Genomic DNA, 17,971 nt, shown 5'->3' with positions numbered 1-17,971 from the left:
AGCACATGCTCACCTTCTAGGAGCCCATTTAGGCTCCGACAAGACTTTGGAGAGAATAAAACTCTGATTTTATTGGCCAGGAGTTAATGAGGAGGTCCGGCGATTTTGCACTTCATGTCCTGAGTGTCCACTTCATCAGATTCCAAGAAAGACTAGAGCTCCTCTCGTTCCCCTTCCCCTTATAGATATCCCTTTTGAACGGGTTAGAGTTGATCTCGTAGGACCCCTAAAACCCCCAGTAAAGGGCTTTAAATACATTTTTGTCCTAGTAGATTATGCCACTCGTTTTCCTGAAGTTGTTCCTTTGCGCTCAGCTAATACTAAAAATATTGCATGGGAATTGGTAGGGATATTCGCTCGTGTTGGGATCCCCAAGGAGGTTTTAACAGACCAAGGGACTCCCTTCACTTCGGAAACGTTCAGGAAAGTCGCCAAATTACTCAGGTTAAAACATCTGAAAACGTCAGTCTACCACTCCCAAACTGATGGGCTGCTAGAACGTCTTAATCAAACATTAAAACAGATGTTACGCAAGGTAGTTAATGAGGATGGAAGAAACTGGGATCAGTTACTTCCTCTCGTTTTGTTTGCATACCGGGAAGTACCTCAGACCTCTACGGGGTTTTCTCCTTTTGAATTGCTGTATGGAAGACAACCCAGAGGGCTTTTGGATATGCTAAAAGAAGGATGGGAAGAGGAGGTCCTCCCTACTTCAAATATTCTTGAATATATCGCTCAGTTGCGCGATAGATTAGAGAAGATTTGACCTATTCTAAAAGAGAATTTGGAAAAAGCACAAGCAGAGCAGTCATGTTATTATAATAAGAACACCACCATTCGGGAATTTGTCCCGGGTGATCGTGTTATGGTATTAGTCCCAACTTCCCATTCAAAATTGTTAGCACATTGGTAAGGCCCTCATGAAATTAAAGAAAGAAAGGGACTCGTTGACTATTTAGTTAAACAACCTAATCGTCGACCGAGTGAACGAGTTTATCATATTAACTTGCTGAAACCGTGGAAGGAAAGGGAACATGATCCCTCCTCCGGACAGCATAGTTCACTTTTTATGTCCTGTGCTCATCTAAATTTTGGTCCCAATTTGACACCCGAACAAAGACAAGATCTTGAAACAGCTATCTTGTTTGTACCTAAAGTTGTGGATGAAGTACCTGGACGAACTGCCTTGATTGTGCATGATATCATTACCGACCCTGGAGTGATTGTCAGAGAGAGACCCTATAGGCTCCCGGAGGCAAAGAAAGCGGAAGTAGAGTTAGAGATCAGACGAATGCTGGAATTAGGGGTTATTGAAGAAAGCTATAGCCCTTGGTCTAGTCCTGTTGTCTTGGTTTCTAAACCCGATGGGTCATGGAGGTTTTGTAACGACTTTCGTCTACTTAATCAGGTCTCTAAGTTTAATGCGTATCCCATGAAGCAAGTAAATGATTTGCTCGATCACTAGGGAACGCTTAATTCCTGACTACTCTTGACATGACAAAAGGGTATTGGCAAATTCCCTTAATGGATTCCGCTAAAAAAAAAACGCTTTTAGTACACCCAGTGGACATTGGCAATACAGGGTTCTTCCTTTTGGTTTGCACGGGGCGCCAGCTACTTTCCAACGTCTGGTAGACACACTGCTACGGCCCCATAATTCATATTGTGCCGCCTACCTGGATGACGTTGTCATTTATTCCGGCACATGGAAGGATCATGTATGGCAGGTTCAAACAGTACTCTCCACAGTAGCGTCAGCCGGGCTTCGTATTAACCCGAGGAAATGTTTCTTTGGATTAAGAGAAGCCAAATATTTAGGTTACCTAGTGGGTGGGGGTGTTGTTAAACCACAATGTCTTAAAATTGCTACCATCATGAATTGGCCCCATCTGATAAATAAGTGGCAAGTACAAGCATTTTTGGGATTGGCCGGTTACTATCGCCGTTTTGTACCGCATTTCTCAGAAATCGCTACACCCTTATCTAATTTAACAAAGAAACCTTTAAAAGTGGTATGGGATGAATCGGTCGATAGAGCATTCAGTGACTTAAAATTGGCCCTTACGTCAGCACCTGTATTGAAATCTCCTGACTTTTCTATTCCTTTTATTCTCCAGACCGACGCATCGGCCACAGGATTGGGTGCCGTGCTGAGCCAATGTGTCAACGGTGCTGAACACCCCATTATGTATCTGAGCCGGAAACTGCTGGAGTGGGAGACTAAGTATGTTTTGGTGGAGCGGGAAGCCTTGGCAATTATGTGGGCTATCACGTCATTAAGGTACTACCTATTGGGGCGTGAATTTACTCTGGTGATGGACCATGCCGCTTTGCAGTGGATGTCTCTTCATCGGAAGTCGAATCCTCGCATCACTAGGTGGTTTTTAGATCTTCAACCTTATCGTTTTAATGTTACTTATTGCAGAGGTTCCTTGCAGGCCAACGCAGATGCTCTCTCCCGTGTCCACGACCTCTCGGTGCAGGTTGCCCGACCAGATGGGTCTGGGCTGAGGGGGGGGCCATGTCACACACGTGCGAGTTGGAGGCAGTCAAAGAGCCTAAAGGTGAGTGAAATACCGTGAGACAGAGTGTCATCACGTGGTGCTTACCTGAATCTCTTTTCGCCTACAGAAAACCTGACGAAAACTAAAACTCCACTTCCTGGTTCAAAATGGCCGAAACGACGCCACTTCCGGTACGGCATGACGACATTACTTCCAGTCCCACAATCCACTGCTTCCTGTCTCCAATCATCACTTCCTGCCAACCATTTCCTGTCCCATCATTCCCTCTGCTATTTAAACGCCATTTTGTTCACAGTAAAACATTCAATGTACTGAAAAGTCATCTGAATCAGTGTTGTTATTATTGTCTGGACGACAATATATGGGGACAGTCCCCAAACCTTTTTCTGTTTGTAGAAGTCTTTTTTTTGCGCAAGATCATTTATTACTATATATATATATATATATATATATATATGTGTATGTATATGTATATATATCAAGTACAGTTTTACAGCCACAGCTTGTGGCATCCACACTCAACCTTTAAAATGCTCATACTAAGTATGTATTTTTTGAGCAGTAGCAATCTTTCTCTCTAATTTTTGACACCTTGCTTTTCTTGCCAAACGTGAACCCATCTATTTTTTCCTGTGTATTTTCACTTGTCTGTACTTGCTATGAGTCCGTGGTTCTTTTTGTGTGCCCTGGCATTCATTTGTGCCGTGCCCTTCATTTGCATAAACTCTCCTCTCAGTGCAATGCAGCCAATAAACGTTAACATAGGTAACCTGAAATATTGATATCTTCTTCTTCTTTAGGCTGCTCCTGTTAGGGTTGCCACAGCTATCATCTTCTTTCATATTTTTCTGTCCTCTGCATCTTGTTCTGTTACACCCATCACCTGCATGTCCTCTCTCACCACATCCATAAACCTTCGCTTAGGCCTTCCTTTTTTCCTCTTCCCTGGCAGCTCTATCCTTAACATCCTTCTCCCAGTATGCCCAGAATCTCTCCTCTGCACATGTCCAAACCAACACAATCTCTCCTCTCTGACATTGTCTCCCAACCGTCCAACCTGAGCTGACCCTCTAATGTCCTCATTTCTAATTCTATCCATCCTCGTCACACCCAGTGCAAATCTTAGCATCTTTAACTCTGCCACCTCCAGCTCTCTCCCGCTTTCTGGTCAATGCCACCGTCTCCAACCCATATAATATAGCTGGTCTCACTACCATCCTGTAGACCTTCCCTTTCACCCTTACTGATACCCGTCTGTCACAAATCACTTCTGACACTCTTCTCCGCCCATTCCACCCCGCCTGCACTCTCTTCTTCACCTCTCTTCCACAATCCCCATTACTCTGTACTGTTGATCCCAGGTATTTAAACTCATCCACCTTCGCCAACTCTACTCCTTGCATCCTCACCATTCCACTGACCTCCCTCTCATTCACACACATGAATTCTGTCTTGCTCCTACTGACCTTCATTCCTCTCCTCTCTACAGGACGTATTAGAAATTCTACACCCAATAATGGATACAAATCCATACTTCCAAACGCTGATAACATAGACAACAAAAGAGATCTTGATATACCATTCGTATTAAAATGTTAACGGCTTCCCATTAGAATAGCTTTTGCAAAGACAATTAACAAATCTCAGAGCCAAACATTCGGAAAAAGTCGTTTTATTTAATAGAGGGAAAGAAATTAAATTCAATCACGGGCAGTTATATGTTGCGCTGATGCATATGTAACAATTCCCATGAAAATAAAAATCTGTTTAAATTGTGCATCCGGATTCCCATATGCGAGCGGCAGAACTGCAAGGAGGCTAGCATGTGGCGCAGGCCCGGGGGTTGGCGAGCGAAGCGAGGGCCATAGATTAAAGTGACACCAAACACATTCTGAGCACTGGGTTTGTATAAATTGTATAATGTGTAATGCTAAGACCTTTTAGTGTGCAGGTCTGATATGTTCTCTTGATGCACTTATTTGCCAGGGAAAAGATTTTGCTACAATCTATGTGACGTCTTTGATAATTATACGTTACAAGTTAGCTGGAAAAGAGTCAGTCTTATATCCATGCATGTGTCAGTTTGTCACGCTGATTTATTAAGTATCCTCTGTGGATTTTTCCTCTCTTTGTCTAATGCCATATGAAGCACAATCTACTACAACAATAAGCATTGAGAATCAGAGGGATACTTTCCATGGCTCTGTCCTCAAATCTGGTATGATGCATGAGCATTTATTTCAAGTCTATGAAGTACTGCCAGTGTGTTCTTTTTATGCCAAATCTTTGGGAGGAATTGACGGTGCCACCACTGAAGTAGCCATTCCAAATCCATGGCCCAACAATACAATTAAAAGCCAATGTAAAGTGTGGTTTGGTTTGTTTATTTTAAAAATTAGGAATTAAATATCATCTTTAAGCAACTAAATGTTTACTCTTATAATGTATTAATAACAGCTTTAATAATGGATCACAGCTTTTTAAAAGAACTCCTGAAAATTAGCTTTTAGTCATGACCCAAACACAAAGAATATTTCAGTTTGTAGGGGAATGTGATTTTATTCCATTATTTTTCATGTGCTTTAAAGTGTTAAAAGCATTATAGACAATAATGCATTATGATATACTGTAAGTTCTTGTTTTTTTTTTTACTTGAATTTTTGATTTCTTTAAAAGTAGCTTGTCTAACCACATATTAACAGGAATTGTTTAGCAGACCCTAGGCAGAGATGTTAAACAAGCAAAATGAAAACTTACAACTGCAAATTGGCAGTCTGGCAAGATGAAAGGTCAAAACCTTAAATGGTAAATTGGCCTTGACTTTAAACAATGGAATGAGCCAGTGCCAAAGCCAGTGCCATGCTGCTTCTTAGGGGTTGGGCCAATGTGTACCTCACGATTGGAACTCTGAGTGCAATGATTTACAATACAATACAATTTATTTTTGTATAGCCCAAAATCACACAAGAAGTGCCACAATGGGCTTTAACAGGCCCTGCCTCTTGACAGCCCCCCAGCCTTGACTCTCTAAGAAGACAAGGAAAAACTCCCCAAAAAAATGGAAGAAACCTTGGGAAAGGCAGCTCAAAGGTAGGTTGGGTGTGCAGTGGGTGTCAAGAGAAGGGGGTCAATACACAGAACAGAACAAATCCTCAATACAGTATAAAAATAAAAATTTTAGAAGTACGGAGCAGAATTTAACAGTAGATACTATCACATAAGAAGATCTGGATATATTTAGAGTCCTGGAGACCTCATCCATCAAGCTGCCTCCCCCATTTGGCCATTCCATGGCTGAAACAGCGCTGGGCCAGCCAATCTGATGAAAGGACCTCTCCTTCCCACGATTCCTGCGATCCCCCATCAGGGATGACTTTACCTTAGGTAAAAAGATTTATATTTTATTTACTTACTGCTAGTTGGTGACCATTGTTTGTGGCCATGGAATGCTAGGTGTCTACTTTATAGCGCCCCATGTGTACAGCCTTGCCTTGACGTGGACAGCTGCCTCAAGCAAAGAGACATACTAGTTCTGCAGAAACAGACCAAACGGTTTTCTTCAGATCTGAGCTACACATGTGCCAATCACCAAAGCAGGTGCCCGCTGCTTTCTTTTAAAGAAGTCTCTTCTCAGCTGCTGACCCCTGTGGGAATATGGCAATCCCCCACAGGAGGTGCTCTTAACAAAATACCTTGACTCAATCAAACAGTATATCATCAGTATTATTATAAAGCAGAATTATTAAAGTACAGTAAAGCTGATGGAAGCAAAAGTAGGAAATATATTTTTTTTAATAAAAATACTTATGCAGAAAATAAAAGTCATTTAACGTCTAGGTGCAGAACACCATCAGATTATTGTTCTGTCTGCAGAGGTCTTGCCAGTTTCTATGGATTCTTCTTTCTTTTGTTGTTCCATTCTCTGCTCTCCTTGCTTTTCTCTCTCCTGCTCTGCATGCATCCCAAACATAAAGGCCTAACTTCACCTCGCTTTAAGAATGATTACAAGAATAATCAATAAGTGTATGCCTTTCTCAGGCTGTTGCCCATTTGGATCCTCATTACCTCAAGTCTAATAAATTACAAAAAAGTGTTTGCAACAGTTTGTTTTTTTTAAGAATCTTAAAGAATGATCTAAAAGATAAAAGGTTCAAGTCAGTAATGATATCCATCCATCCATTTTCCAACCCGCTGAATCCGAACACAGGGTCACAGGGGTCTGCTGGAGCCAAACCCAGCCAACACAGGGCATAAGGCAGGAAACAATCCCAGGCAGGGTGCCAACCCACCACAGGACACACACAAACACACCCACCCACACACCAAGCACACACTAGGGCCAATTTAGAATCGCCAATCCACCTAACCTGCATGTCTTTGGACTGTGGGAGGAAACCGGAGCGCCCGGAGGAAACCCACGCAGACACGGGGAGAACATGCAAACTCCACGCAGGGAGGGCCCGGGAAGCGAACCCAGGTCCCCAGGTCTCGCAACTGCGAGGCAGCAGCACTACCCACTGCGTCACCGTGCCACCCGTAATGATATACAGTACATTTTAAAATCAATCTATAGCAATCACTTAAAAATATACACAAGTGTGTGTTTCAAATGGGATTTAGCATTCAGATCTTAAAATTTAAGGAGACTCTTTTTAAATAAAGTCAAAAGGTGCAGATTTCCTAATGCTGGCCGTTTACTCAGGTGTCCTTTTTGTCGGCGGGTTAATCAGTGCTAGTTTGAAGATATTCCATTTAAACTACATACAGGGTAGGACATAAAAATCTCCCACATTTCGAGGGAGAACTGTGCAGGCAGTAGTGGGGGTAGAGAGGCGAGGTAGGTCTCATTCAGTTGGTTAGGCTCTACCGTTTTCAGTACCCATCATGAGTTGGAACGGTGAACATTGGGGCTTTGTTGTTCAAGCATATTATGAGAACAACTGTTCTGTGATAGCAATGCAGAGAGTGTTCTGTACACACTTCGCACACGGTCGAAATGCATCTGCACCAGATTGGAAAACGATTTTGTTTTGGATTTCTAACCTTCAGGCAACTGGGTCTGCACGGAAAAGAAAATCACCTGGCAGACCGAGGACAGAACATGTGTGGTTTCAACAGGACGGGGCCACAGCTCACACAGCACGACGTTCGCTCGGAGTGTTGAGGGAAATGTTCCTTGGGCATTTGATCTCTTTAAGGGGAAACGTAGGGTGGCCAGCACGGTCACCAGATTTAAGCCCATGTGACTTTTTCCTTTGGGGATACCTGAAAGGTTTTCAAATATCATCTTCGATCTCTTGAAGATTTGAAGGAAAGGATCTGACAGGATATCGACGCCATTCTGCCTGAGATGACCTGGAGAGTGTTGGAGAACTTCCGGGAACGTCTTCAGCTATGTATTGCCAATAATGGCCACCATTTTTAAAACCCATTAAAACAAAACTGTTTTCTATTTACTTTTCAGAAATATATACAATTTTTTTTTAGATTGCTTTGTTCAATTTTTATACCCCTTCAAAATATGGGAGATCTTTATGTCCCACCCTGTATTTACCTTTGAAGTGTAAACTGCTTAGTTCCTTCTTGTGTGTTTGAACATTAAAATCTTCATATGGCATATTTCTATACCAATACAAATTAATTTAGTTTAGAGGCGGCAGGAGATCAGGATCTAATGGGCTGAAGGTAGCAAATAGCAGTGAACAGCGTGCCGCTCAATCGCAGGGCATTCTCATTTATTTAAGGCCAATTTTCAGTCACCTAACCTCAAATATGTAAATTTGGGAAGTAAACTAAAGTACCCTTATAAAGAACCCACACAGACATAGGGATCACATGGTGACAATTCAATTCTAGATTCTGGAGCTAAGAGGCACTGTGCCATTGTATCAATATACCAATTGGTCCATATTTTATAAAGACTATTTCAATGTGAGTATCACGTTCAGATACTTTATGTAAAAAAGATAACACAGACTACTACTTATTCTACTGGCTCCTCATATCCTTGAGCCTTTCAAGAGGTGTTGTCATGTTTTCTCCCGTCTCACTATTTTTATACAGAGAGGCTCAAGCACCCGTGCCCATAGCTAGGTCAGTCTATCTGTACAGAATCATCATCCAAATAAATATAATACAGCAGAATAACAATTCAGACAGCAGGATGAGTAACAGTAAAAGGAACTTTAAGTGAGCTTCATAAACACCTTTCTGTTGTCACACATAAATGCTTGTGGACCTCCCGGATGGCTCAGGTATGCTGAGTTATACCACCAATAGGCAGGAGTGGTTGCTGTAGCTAAGCATGTTTCTTATTTCCTCCACAGCACGGAGCAGTTGCCAGAAGATGGTGCCTAGCCATGCCCTGCTGGGTGTTTTAAGCCACATCCCTTCCCAGAGCAGGTCAATATAACCAGGGAAGTGAGACATGAAGTTCGTCTTTTAACACAAACAACTGTATGAGACTGAGTTCTCTGAATACAAACATTTTTACAAAGTGAGAGAAGCACAAATGTGTTTCTGTGTCCTATGTGTGGAAGAAAACAAAAACTGTGGAAGAAATCAACATATTAACTAAAGAAAGAAATGTATCCTCTACTAGGACAAGATTGATAAAACCTCTTTGAGCCCAAAACCAGGCAGGAGGAAACGTGTCCATTGCATCTTTTATTTACTCTACAGTATGCTGAAGAGGGAGCATTCATCACAGTAATCAGCTATAGAATGATCAAAAAAAAAAAGGCACCAATTTCCATTTTTATAAACTACTGAATTTACATACAGTAACAGTGCTGAATTATTCCTGACATTTACTCTGATAGGTTATTTAGGTGGAAGCCAATGAACCAATCGAAATAAAAGTCTATTCTACTCCACTCTTGTTCTTCTCATATCTCCTAAGTTCAACTACTACCCTTGAAATCTCTGTGTATGTGACAGCTGTCCAGTCTTGTTGTTTACAGGACATTTGCTGATCTCTTAATCATTTCCTAGTCCATTCTGTGTATTACATCAACCATTTTCCTTATACATTCTTGTCTTTTATTTACTTAACCATTCCAGTAGTTCCCCACGTGATATTTCTAAAACAAATTCTTATTATTTCAATACGCACTGCAAACCAAAATACTTAACTATTGTTACCTCCAAACTATTCTCTCACATACAGGATTTTTTTATCTTTCCATTAATTAAACAGGATTGTGGTCAGATTGGCACCATAAATACTGCACTGCATCATTGATTCTCTCATCTGGGGTTGACACTGTCAAGAAATGAAATTTACTAGGTACAGAAGTGTGCAGAAAAAAAAATCTTTATTTGAAAACTGGAAGGAAAAATATAAAAAGAACACACGTTTTATTGTAGAAAAAAGATGGATTTTGTAAAAATATGTGTATCAGTTACCAGAAAACAATGCAAAACATTTTCAATAGTCAACAAGATGACATGCTCATAAATATTTATATATTCTAAGCCTGTGGATAGAAATCAAAGACTTATTTTGCTGCTTTTACTATATTTGCATTTGCATGTAAATCACTTTGCACCAACACTTTCTGATTTTCAGAATACATTGAATAACAATACTAAGTGGAAAAAAATAGACAATTTGTATACTGCTATCAAACTTGAAACCAAAATACAATGTGCAGATGCTTTAATTTAAATATGGAATAAAGTTTCGGAGGACATTGTAATAAATAGTATGCAAAATATTTGCATGAATATTAAGAAATGCAAGAAATGGTTGACTCCTGGCAGCTTGATGTCCAAGTAATACTGGAGGAGGCTCAGTTTCACAACTGAGATTATCCTGCCAAAGCCATATTTGTGATTGTAAAGGACAGACCAGGTTAAGAGTTTCAGTCTCAGTTTGTGCAGATATTAAGAAGTCAAAGTCAATAGTTATTAATAATACATCCAATCAAATGTGAATAATACAAAAGTTGTATTTGTGTTTCAACATACTATAATATATACATAACCATTTTAATGCCGCATTTTCTCTAAATAGTACTAATAATTGGGATTAATAAAGTATCTATCTATCTATCTATCTAATAATGTGCGGCAAATCATTAGCTAGAAGCCCACTGCATACCACAGTACAGAATTAAGACAGCATTACAAGGCAGATACTGGGTCTTAGATGTATTAACTGAACAACTAGTTCAGGTAAAAATTACACTCATCATCATACCAAGGCAAAACATGCAATTCCACCAGGGGGCAGAAGCTCCTATTGTTACAACATTCTAGTTTGTGAAATTCAAAATGGTGGTAGACCTGCACTCTACATTGGTCTGAACAAAAGTTTAGGCCTTATCTACACAAATTTGTTTGTCCCCAGACTCACAGACTTCACAGTCTACACAGGTCTAGCAATATGGTTGTAATTTCAAAAACTCAACAAATGGGGGCAAGAACTTATGAAAACTCTGTCACACAATAAGAACAACAGACTCCCTTAGTGGCTTTATTTACAAATTTACAAGTTTCTCTGTCAAAACTCCACAATTAGAAGCACACCGAACTGTCCCCATAAGGCCCAATATACAGTAAATGCCAGGAGGCAGTCCTTCAGTCTTCGACCCTCTGCAGTTTGTATATCAGGAGAAGGTGGGAGCGGAGGATGCCATCATCTACAGTATATGCTACACCGATCCCTCTCCCACTTGGACAGAGGCAGTGGTGCTGTAAGAATTATGTTTCTGGACTTCTCTAGCGCCTTCAACACAATCCAACCTCTGTTCCTTAGGGACAAGCTGACAGAGATGGGAGTAGATTTATACCTGGTGGCATGGATCGTGGACTGTCTTAAAGACAGACCTCAGTATGTGTGTCTCGGGAACTGCATGTCTGACATTGTGGTCAGCAACACAGAAGCGCCGCAGGAGACTGTACTTTCTCCAGTCCTGTTCAGCCTATATACATCACACTTCTGATACAACTCGGAGTCCTGCCACGTGCAAAAGTTCGCTGACGACATTGCTATCGTGGGCTGCATCAGGAGTGGGCAGGAGGAGGAGTATAGGGACCTAATCAAGGACTTTGTTAAATGGTGGCTGGGACTGGCTCCATCAGACCCCCGTGGCCCTGTAGTTAGGATATAGCGGGTTGGATAATGGATGGATGTTTTACAAGATGAAGAAAGAAAAAAGAAAAAAAACATAAAAATAAGATTAGGCAATACTAAGTAACAAAGAATAAAGTAAGGTCCAATGGACAGGAGAACAGAAAACAAACTCCAGAGGGCTGGAGAAAAAAAAAAAAAAATCTGTAGGGGTTCCAAGGCCACGAGACCACCCAGCCCCCATTAGACATTCAATGACCTCAATCAGTCCTCATAGTTTTCAGGATTCACATGGAAAAATTAGATGATGATGGTCTTGTGCAGGCATGTCAAACTCACTACCATTGGTGGGCCGCTTCGACTGCCATACGTGCATCAGCGGGCCGCACTGTAACAAATACTGTTATACTATTATACAAAGTTACTGTAGCTTTCTTTCCAATACTGAAAACTTTAAAAACATGTAGCACTCAAAGTTTCAAGTTTAAAGAAAAGCAATTTATTTCCATACAATCTCCGTACAACAGCATACAATTAGCGTGTTAGCCTCTTAGCTAGGTCCTTATAGAGGAGTCTTACAGTCTGAGATCTACAGTATTTCTTTTGTTCCGACACTTGGCATCTCTTGTTAGTAACCAGTTCATCAATATCAGGCTTGAAATCTTGTGCAGCTACAACTTTTATGATGAAAGTGATGTGGGGTTTTGGTAGCTTTCATTAACGAAAACAATTGCTCACAAAGGTAAGTGCTTCCGAACATAGACAGTACTCTTGATGCCAACTTACGGATCTGCACAAACGAGGGTGGCAGGTAAGCATACAAGCCTGGCACACCAACTTGGTTGAGGTCATTGTACCTTTCATACTGCAATACAAATATTTTGTTTTAAATTAAATGACAAAGACATAGGGATATCAATTTACGCATGTTTGGCATTGTGCAGATCAAAATATTACTTTACTAAGTTTACTTCAAAGTTTATATTGTAAAATAAGCCGATATGCAAAAAGCCCCCTGACCTACACTAATTTTACAAACTCAAAATCACAAAAATGTGTTAATAAACAACTCACCAACTTCTCGCGTTCACTTCAGATCTTCAGCTGTAGTCTGCACTAACTGTTCGTTACAATACTAGCACAAAATTACATAAAACTAGAGCAAAAAAACGTGAAAATATGCGAGCTATTACTACTTGTGATGGTCAGTTCTGCCCGGTGGCCACTCTCAGCAGCCCAGCCAGTAGTGTAGCCTGCCAGGCTGCTGCAGCCTAGCACTTCAGTTGCGACGTCGCGGCTCATTAACTTTGGCCAAGGCTCATGAGGTGGGGCAGTGTCATGCCTAGGGTATCAAGGAGCTGACGCCGCAGCTGCAACTATGCTAGCAGATGACGTTTACGGTACTGTAATGCCATGGAAAAACGCGCTTCTGTCAGAAGGCGGAAGTAAGAAAAGTCAATAAGTAACGCCGAAGATGCAGAATGATTCAAGTACAAATAATAGTAATCATTTTGTACAAGTTTAGTGCTAACTAGGATCTGTCATGTGGGCCGCACAGATTTCTGTTCTGTTGTTTGACATGCCTGGTCTTGTGGACATCTGGCCTTCAATCCATCAATGGTGCTTTGATCAGGTGGTGGTGGCGCAGAAAACCGGAAAAAGAACAGCAGAGACAGTAGGGATTAGTATGGATTGCAGAGCCATGATAAAAACAATAATTAAATGCATATTACAGAATTTCAGGGTTACACTAAAATGAAGCTATAAGAAAGCCATGTTAAAATAATGGGTTTGTAGCAGTTCTTTAAAGTGTGCCACCGTATTAGCCTGGGAATATATCTATCTATCTATATCTATCTCTCTCTCTCTCTCTATATATATATATATATATATATATATATATATATAAAATATATACACCAGACATAATATTTGGAGTTCTTTCCAAAGAGTTCAAATTTTGTCTCGTTAGGAATAAACCTACCTATAATATAAACTTACCTCAATAAAACAGTGACCTTAAGAACAGTCCTGATACTTGTGTAAGGACAGATAGCCCTTCCAAAACAACACTCAGGGATAAGGGGAAAGGACTCCATCTATAAAACAAGAAAGACATACTGTATAGAGACAATTGAAAAACTATTATAAGTACAGCAAGAAATCTTGAAGAGAATTCTGACATATTAATAGAGAGCCCATTGACATTAAGCATAAAAGTAAAATAAGTGAATCAAAGATGATTACTACAGGGAAGCCCCAGGGGTACCAAATACAAATAAGGGTGAAGTTAAAGAAGTTCAACAAGATATGGAAGAATTATTAGTGCTAAATACTGTACATAATGTCTTAAAGAGAAGTGCACTTTTTGAAAAAATGAAAATTTAGAGCATAAATCAAGTAAATATGATATAATGTTGTGATATTTAGATTAGATAAACTTTATTAATTCCATGGGGAAATTCATATGCATACCACAGAAGAAACATAGAAAACAAGAATACAGACTCACAGGACAGATAATACAGAATATCAATCAATCGATCAACCAACAAATAAATCAATAAAAATAAACTCAATGAATATTACTGTATAATTGGAAAACATTTAAAAGAAAATTAAGAAGAAAAAAAGAACATTTTCAAAAAAATAAATTGAGCCTAATAAAGGTATTGAAAAAGCACACGGTTAATAAAGGACAAACATTATGGGAATATACAAACTTATTAATTTAATAACTGCTAACAAAGAGGATTAAAGAAAAAAGATATACAGTACCCAGAGATAAAGAAAAATTGGAAACTTAAAGGAGTTTTATAAATTAGGGATTTGTCAAAAAAAAGTATGAGAATAAAGAAAAGCAAACAATGTATAATTGCACAAAAGAACACACAAAAACACAATTAGGATTTAAATAAGAACTATATATTTATTTAAAAACGTTTTTGGCATATACATACAAAATACACAATTGGGAACAGAAAAAATAAAATACATTTGAATTAGACGACTAACATAAAACACAAAGGGTCTTGTTCAGAAAGCGGACGCCACTTGAGACGGCCTTCCCCTCACCCAAACACTAACCTTAAGGTCAATAAAACAGGTCCCTGATGTTAAGTCACTACAGTAATCCCTCCTCCATCGCGGGGGTTGCGTTGTGCACAGGGCACAAGGCAGGAACCAATCCCGGGCAGGGTGCCAACCCACCGCAAGACACACACCCACACACCAAGCATACACTAGGGCCAATTTAGAATCGCCAATCCACCTAACCAGCATGTCTTTGGACTCTGGGAGGAAACTGGAGTGCCCGGAGGAAACCCACGCAGACACGGGGAGAACATGCAAACTCCACGCAGGGAGGGCCCAGGAAGTGAACCCGGGTCCCCAGGTCTCCCAACTGCGAGGCAGCAGTGCTACCCGCAGGTTTTATGTTTAAATTAATTTACATTTCATTCTGCCCATTGTCTGCCTTTCTAGTTTTTCCATTATTCTGTTGGCCTCTTTTCTGACTTTCATATTTACTTATTATTGTGATTATATTGCTGTTGGTTTTTCTTTCATTGGGTTAATTTAAAGTTCTCCTAATTGATATTCAGAATGCTCTTACAGTATATAGCCTATTCGTCAGAGGGCCTTTCTTCCCTATCCTCGCCCTCTATACAGTAATCCCTCCTCCATCGCGGGGGTTGCGTTCCAGACCGCCCCCGCGAAAGGTGAAAATCCGCGAGAAACCATATGTTTATATGGTTATTTTTAAATTGTCATGCTTGGGTCACAGATTTGCACAGAAACACAGGAGGTTGTAGAGAGACAGGAATGTTATTCAAACACTGCAAACAAACATTTGTCTCTTTTTCAAAAGTTTAAACTGTGCTCCATGACAAGACAGAGATGACAGTTCTGTCTCACAATTAAAAGAATGCAAACATATCTTCCTTTTCAAAGGAAACAGAGAGGAAAGCAAACAAATCAATAGGGCTGTTTGGCTTTTAAATATGCGAAGCAACGGAGCACAAAGCTGTTGAAGGCGGCAGCTCACACCCCCTCTGTCAGGAGCAGGGAGAGAGAGAGAGAGAGAGAGAAACAAAGGCAAAAACCAATACGTGCCCTTTGAGCTTTTAAGTATGTGAAGCACCGTGCAGCATACTTAAAAGCTGCACACAGAAGGTAGCAACGTGAAGATAATCTTTCAGCACTTTTAGACGAGCGTCCGTATCGTCTAGGTGTGCGAACAGCCCCCCTGCTCAATCCCCCTACGTCAGGATCAGAGAAAGTCAGCGCAAGAGAGAGAGAGAAAAGTAAGTTGGGTAGCTTCTCAGCCATCTGCCAATAGCGTCCCTTGTATGAAATCAACTGGGCAAACCAACTGAGGAAGCATGTACCAGAAATTAAAAGACCCATTGTCCGCGGAAATCCGCGAACCAGCAAAAAATCCGCGATATATATTTAAATATGCTTACATATAAAATCCACGATAGAGTGAAGCCGCGAAAGGCAAAGCGCGATATAGCGAGGGATCACTGTATTTTAGGGCTAAAATGATAACAGAAATGTGAAACCTACTTATATACCTGATCTTAATTATTGTCAAATAACCAAATGGCGTCCGCTTTCTGAACAAGAGCCAAACACAAAATTTATAATAAATGTACATTTTTCAAGAGATTTACAAGGCAAATAATAAAAGTTTTTTTTTTTTTTTTTTTAACCCTAAAGCCAAAATTATTCAACACAAACAGGGAATCTTAACAAGAAAAAAGAGAAATACTTAAATACAGCTCCAAACTTGTACGAACAAAGGAACAAACAACAGAAATAATCAAAATACAAGCATATTAAACAAGATTGAGAAAATAACTACATAAAATAATGGAATTAGTAAAATAAATAACAATAATGATACAACAAAATAAATATTTTCCAGAAGAAAAAAAAAGAGCAGCTAGGATGTATTTTTTTTTACCAAGAATATAATGCAAAATACAGAATAATACAAACATTCTGAAGAAACAAGTAAATTAAATAAAAAATTAAAATTATAAACGTAGTAATAAATTACCAAGCTATAAAGAAATCAACGACGAGCTATGACCACTGTCAAACAATTCGATATATTAAAATAATACAAGTTACAACAATAAAAGTTACATAGAAAGATTTTGCATAAAAAATGCTTTCTAGAAAAAAAATATTAAAGAAATTAATACCTAAAAACAACGTTTACATGAATAAAGAAAGAAAGAGAAAAATCTGATTGGTCCCGGAGTAAGCCCTCCCACCCCGCCCAGAAGGTTTAAATCGGAGCCATAAAGACGCCATTCTGATTGCAGAAGTAACAGAAAACAGTCGCCAAAGCGGAGCGCAAGACAATTAAAAAAGAAAATCTAAACCGAATCAACAGAAATTAAAGTTACAAGATCGAGAAATAAGAGGGGGGAAAAACGGGATAGGAAAGTAAAACGATTGGAATTTAAAGCAGGGTTGAGAAGTGCGATCACTCGTCTCATAAATGAGTGCGAAGGAGAAGCTCACAAGTAACTAATTACTTGAAATCTGAATGTACTTAACCTATGAAGGCCTCCTGCTAAATAAAGCAACTTGGTAAAAGTGCCAGATTTTTTCTATTTTAAAACTTATTGCAGAACAAAACAAAAGTTAAACTACTTGCAGGATGCATTTCTTTTCACGCTACTTACTTTGAAAAAAGTCATTGAAGAATCCCAATGTGGCAAAACGTCTGAGTATAGAGAAAAACAAATCTCTTTCTATCTGTAAAAGACTGCACTGTTGGCTCAAAACGTATCTTTATAAAGGGGGACAACATTTAATGTAACACGTCCTACAATTAAAACGGTTCAGGTACAACAAAAACAAAGTTCCTATGTAAAACAACTTGAAACGGTTCAGAAGCCAAATTCTGAGAAAAGAGCACTAAATGTTTGACAGACCTTATCCATACAGAAACTATTTCATGAGACCTTGGAACAGATCTAATGGACTTAACTAATACAAGAACATAGAACAGGGGTTTTCCTAAACAAATTGACTTTATTAAAGATGTGCACAAATGATGAGATGTTTGCAATCAGCTTAAAATTAGTATGAGGAGGTTTAGGTTTGTCATATATTGGTTAACACAGGGTCAACATACAGTGAAATGTGTATGATGAGAAAAACCAGTCACTCGGCCTAGATCCAAATAAAGCTAAAAAATCATTTTAAAAAAATTACAAGTTAAAAATAGACAAGCCATATAAAATAAAATGTGTACATTTTTAAAAAGTTATAGAGCAATATGAGTTGAATGAGCAGCAAGTACAAATGAGTTATTGCACAGATAATGTTTTATAAGTACAGATGCATA

General features: G+C 39.5%; 1 long non-coding RNA gene across 1 annotated transcript; it reads right to left on the bottom strand.

Annotated features, from left to right (window-relative positions):
* Nucleotides 1-12,077: 12,077 nt before the first annotated feature.
* On the bottom strand, nucleotides 12,078-17,512 carry LOC114642399 (uncharacterized). Its single transcript, XR_003714519.2, has 3 exons — nucleotides 17,304-17,512; nucleotides 13,603-13,700; nucleotides 12,078-13,224 (listed from the first exon to the last, which is right to left on the bottom strand). It is a non-coding gene; the product is annotated as an uncharacterized LOC114642399 (long non-coding RNA).
* Nucleotides 17,513-17,971: the final 459 nt, after the last annotated feature.

The sequence above is a fragment of the Erpetoichthys calabaricus genome, chromosome 5, assembly GCF_900747795.2.
Source record: "Erpetoichthys calabaricus chromosome 5, fErpCal1.3, whole genome shotgun sequence".
Classification (NCBI taxonomy): domain Eukaryota; kingdom Metazoa; phylum Chordata; class Cladistia; order Polypteriformes; family Polypteridae; genus Erpetoichthys; species Erpetoichthys calabaricus.
The sequence above is the reverse complement of the archived record's forward strand: the minus strand, read 5'-3'. Positions and strand labels throughout refer to the sequence as shown.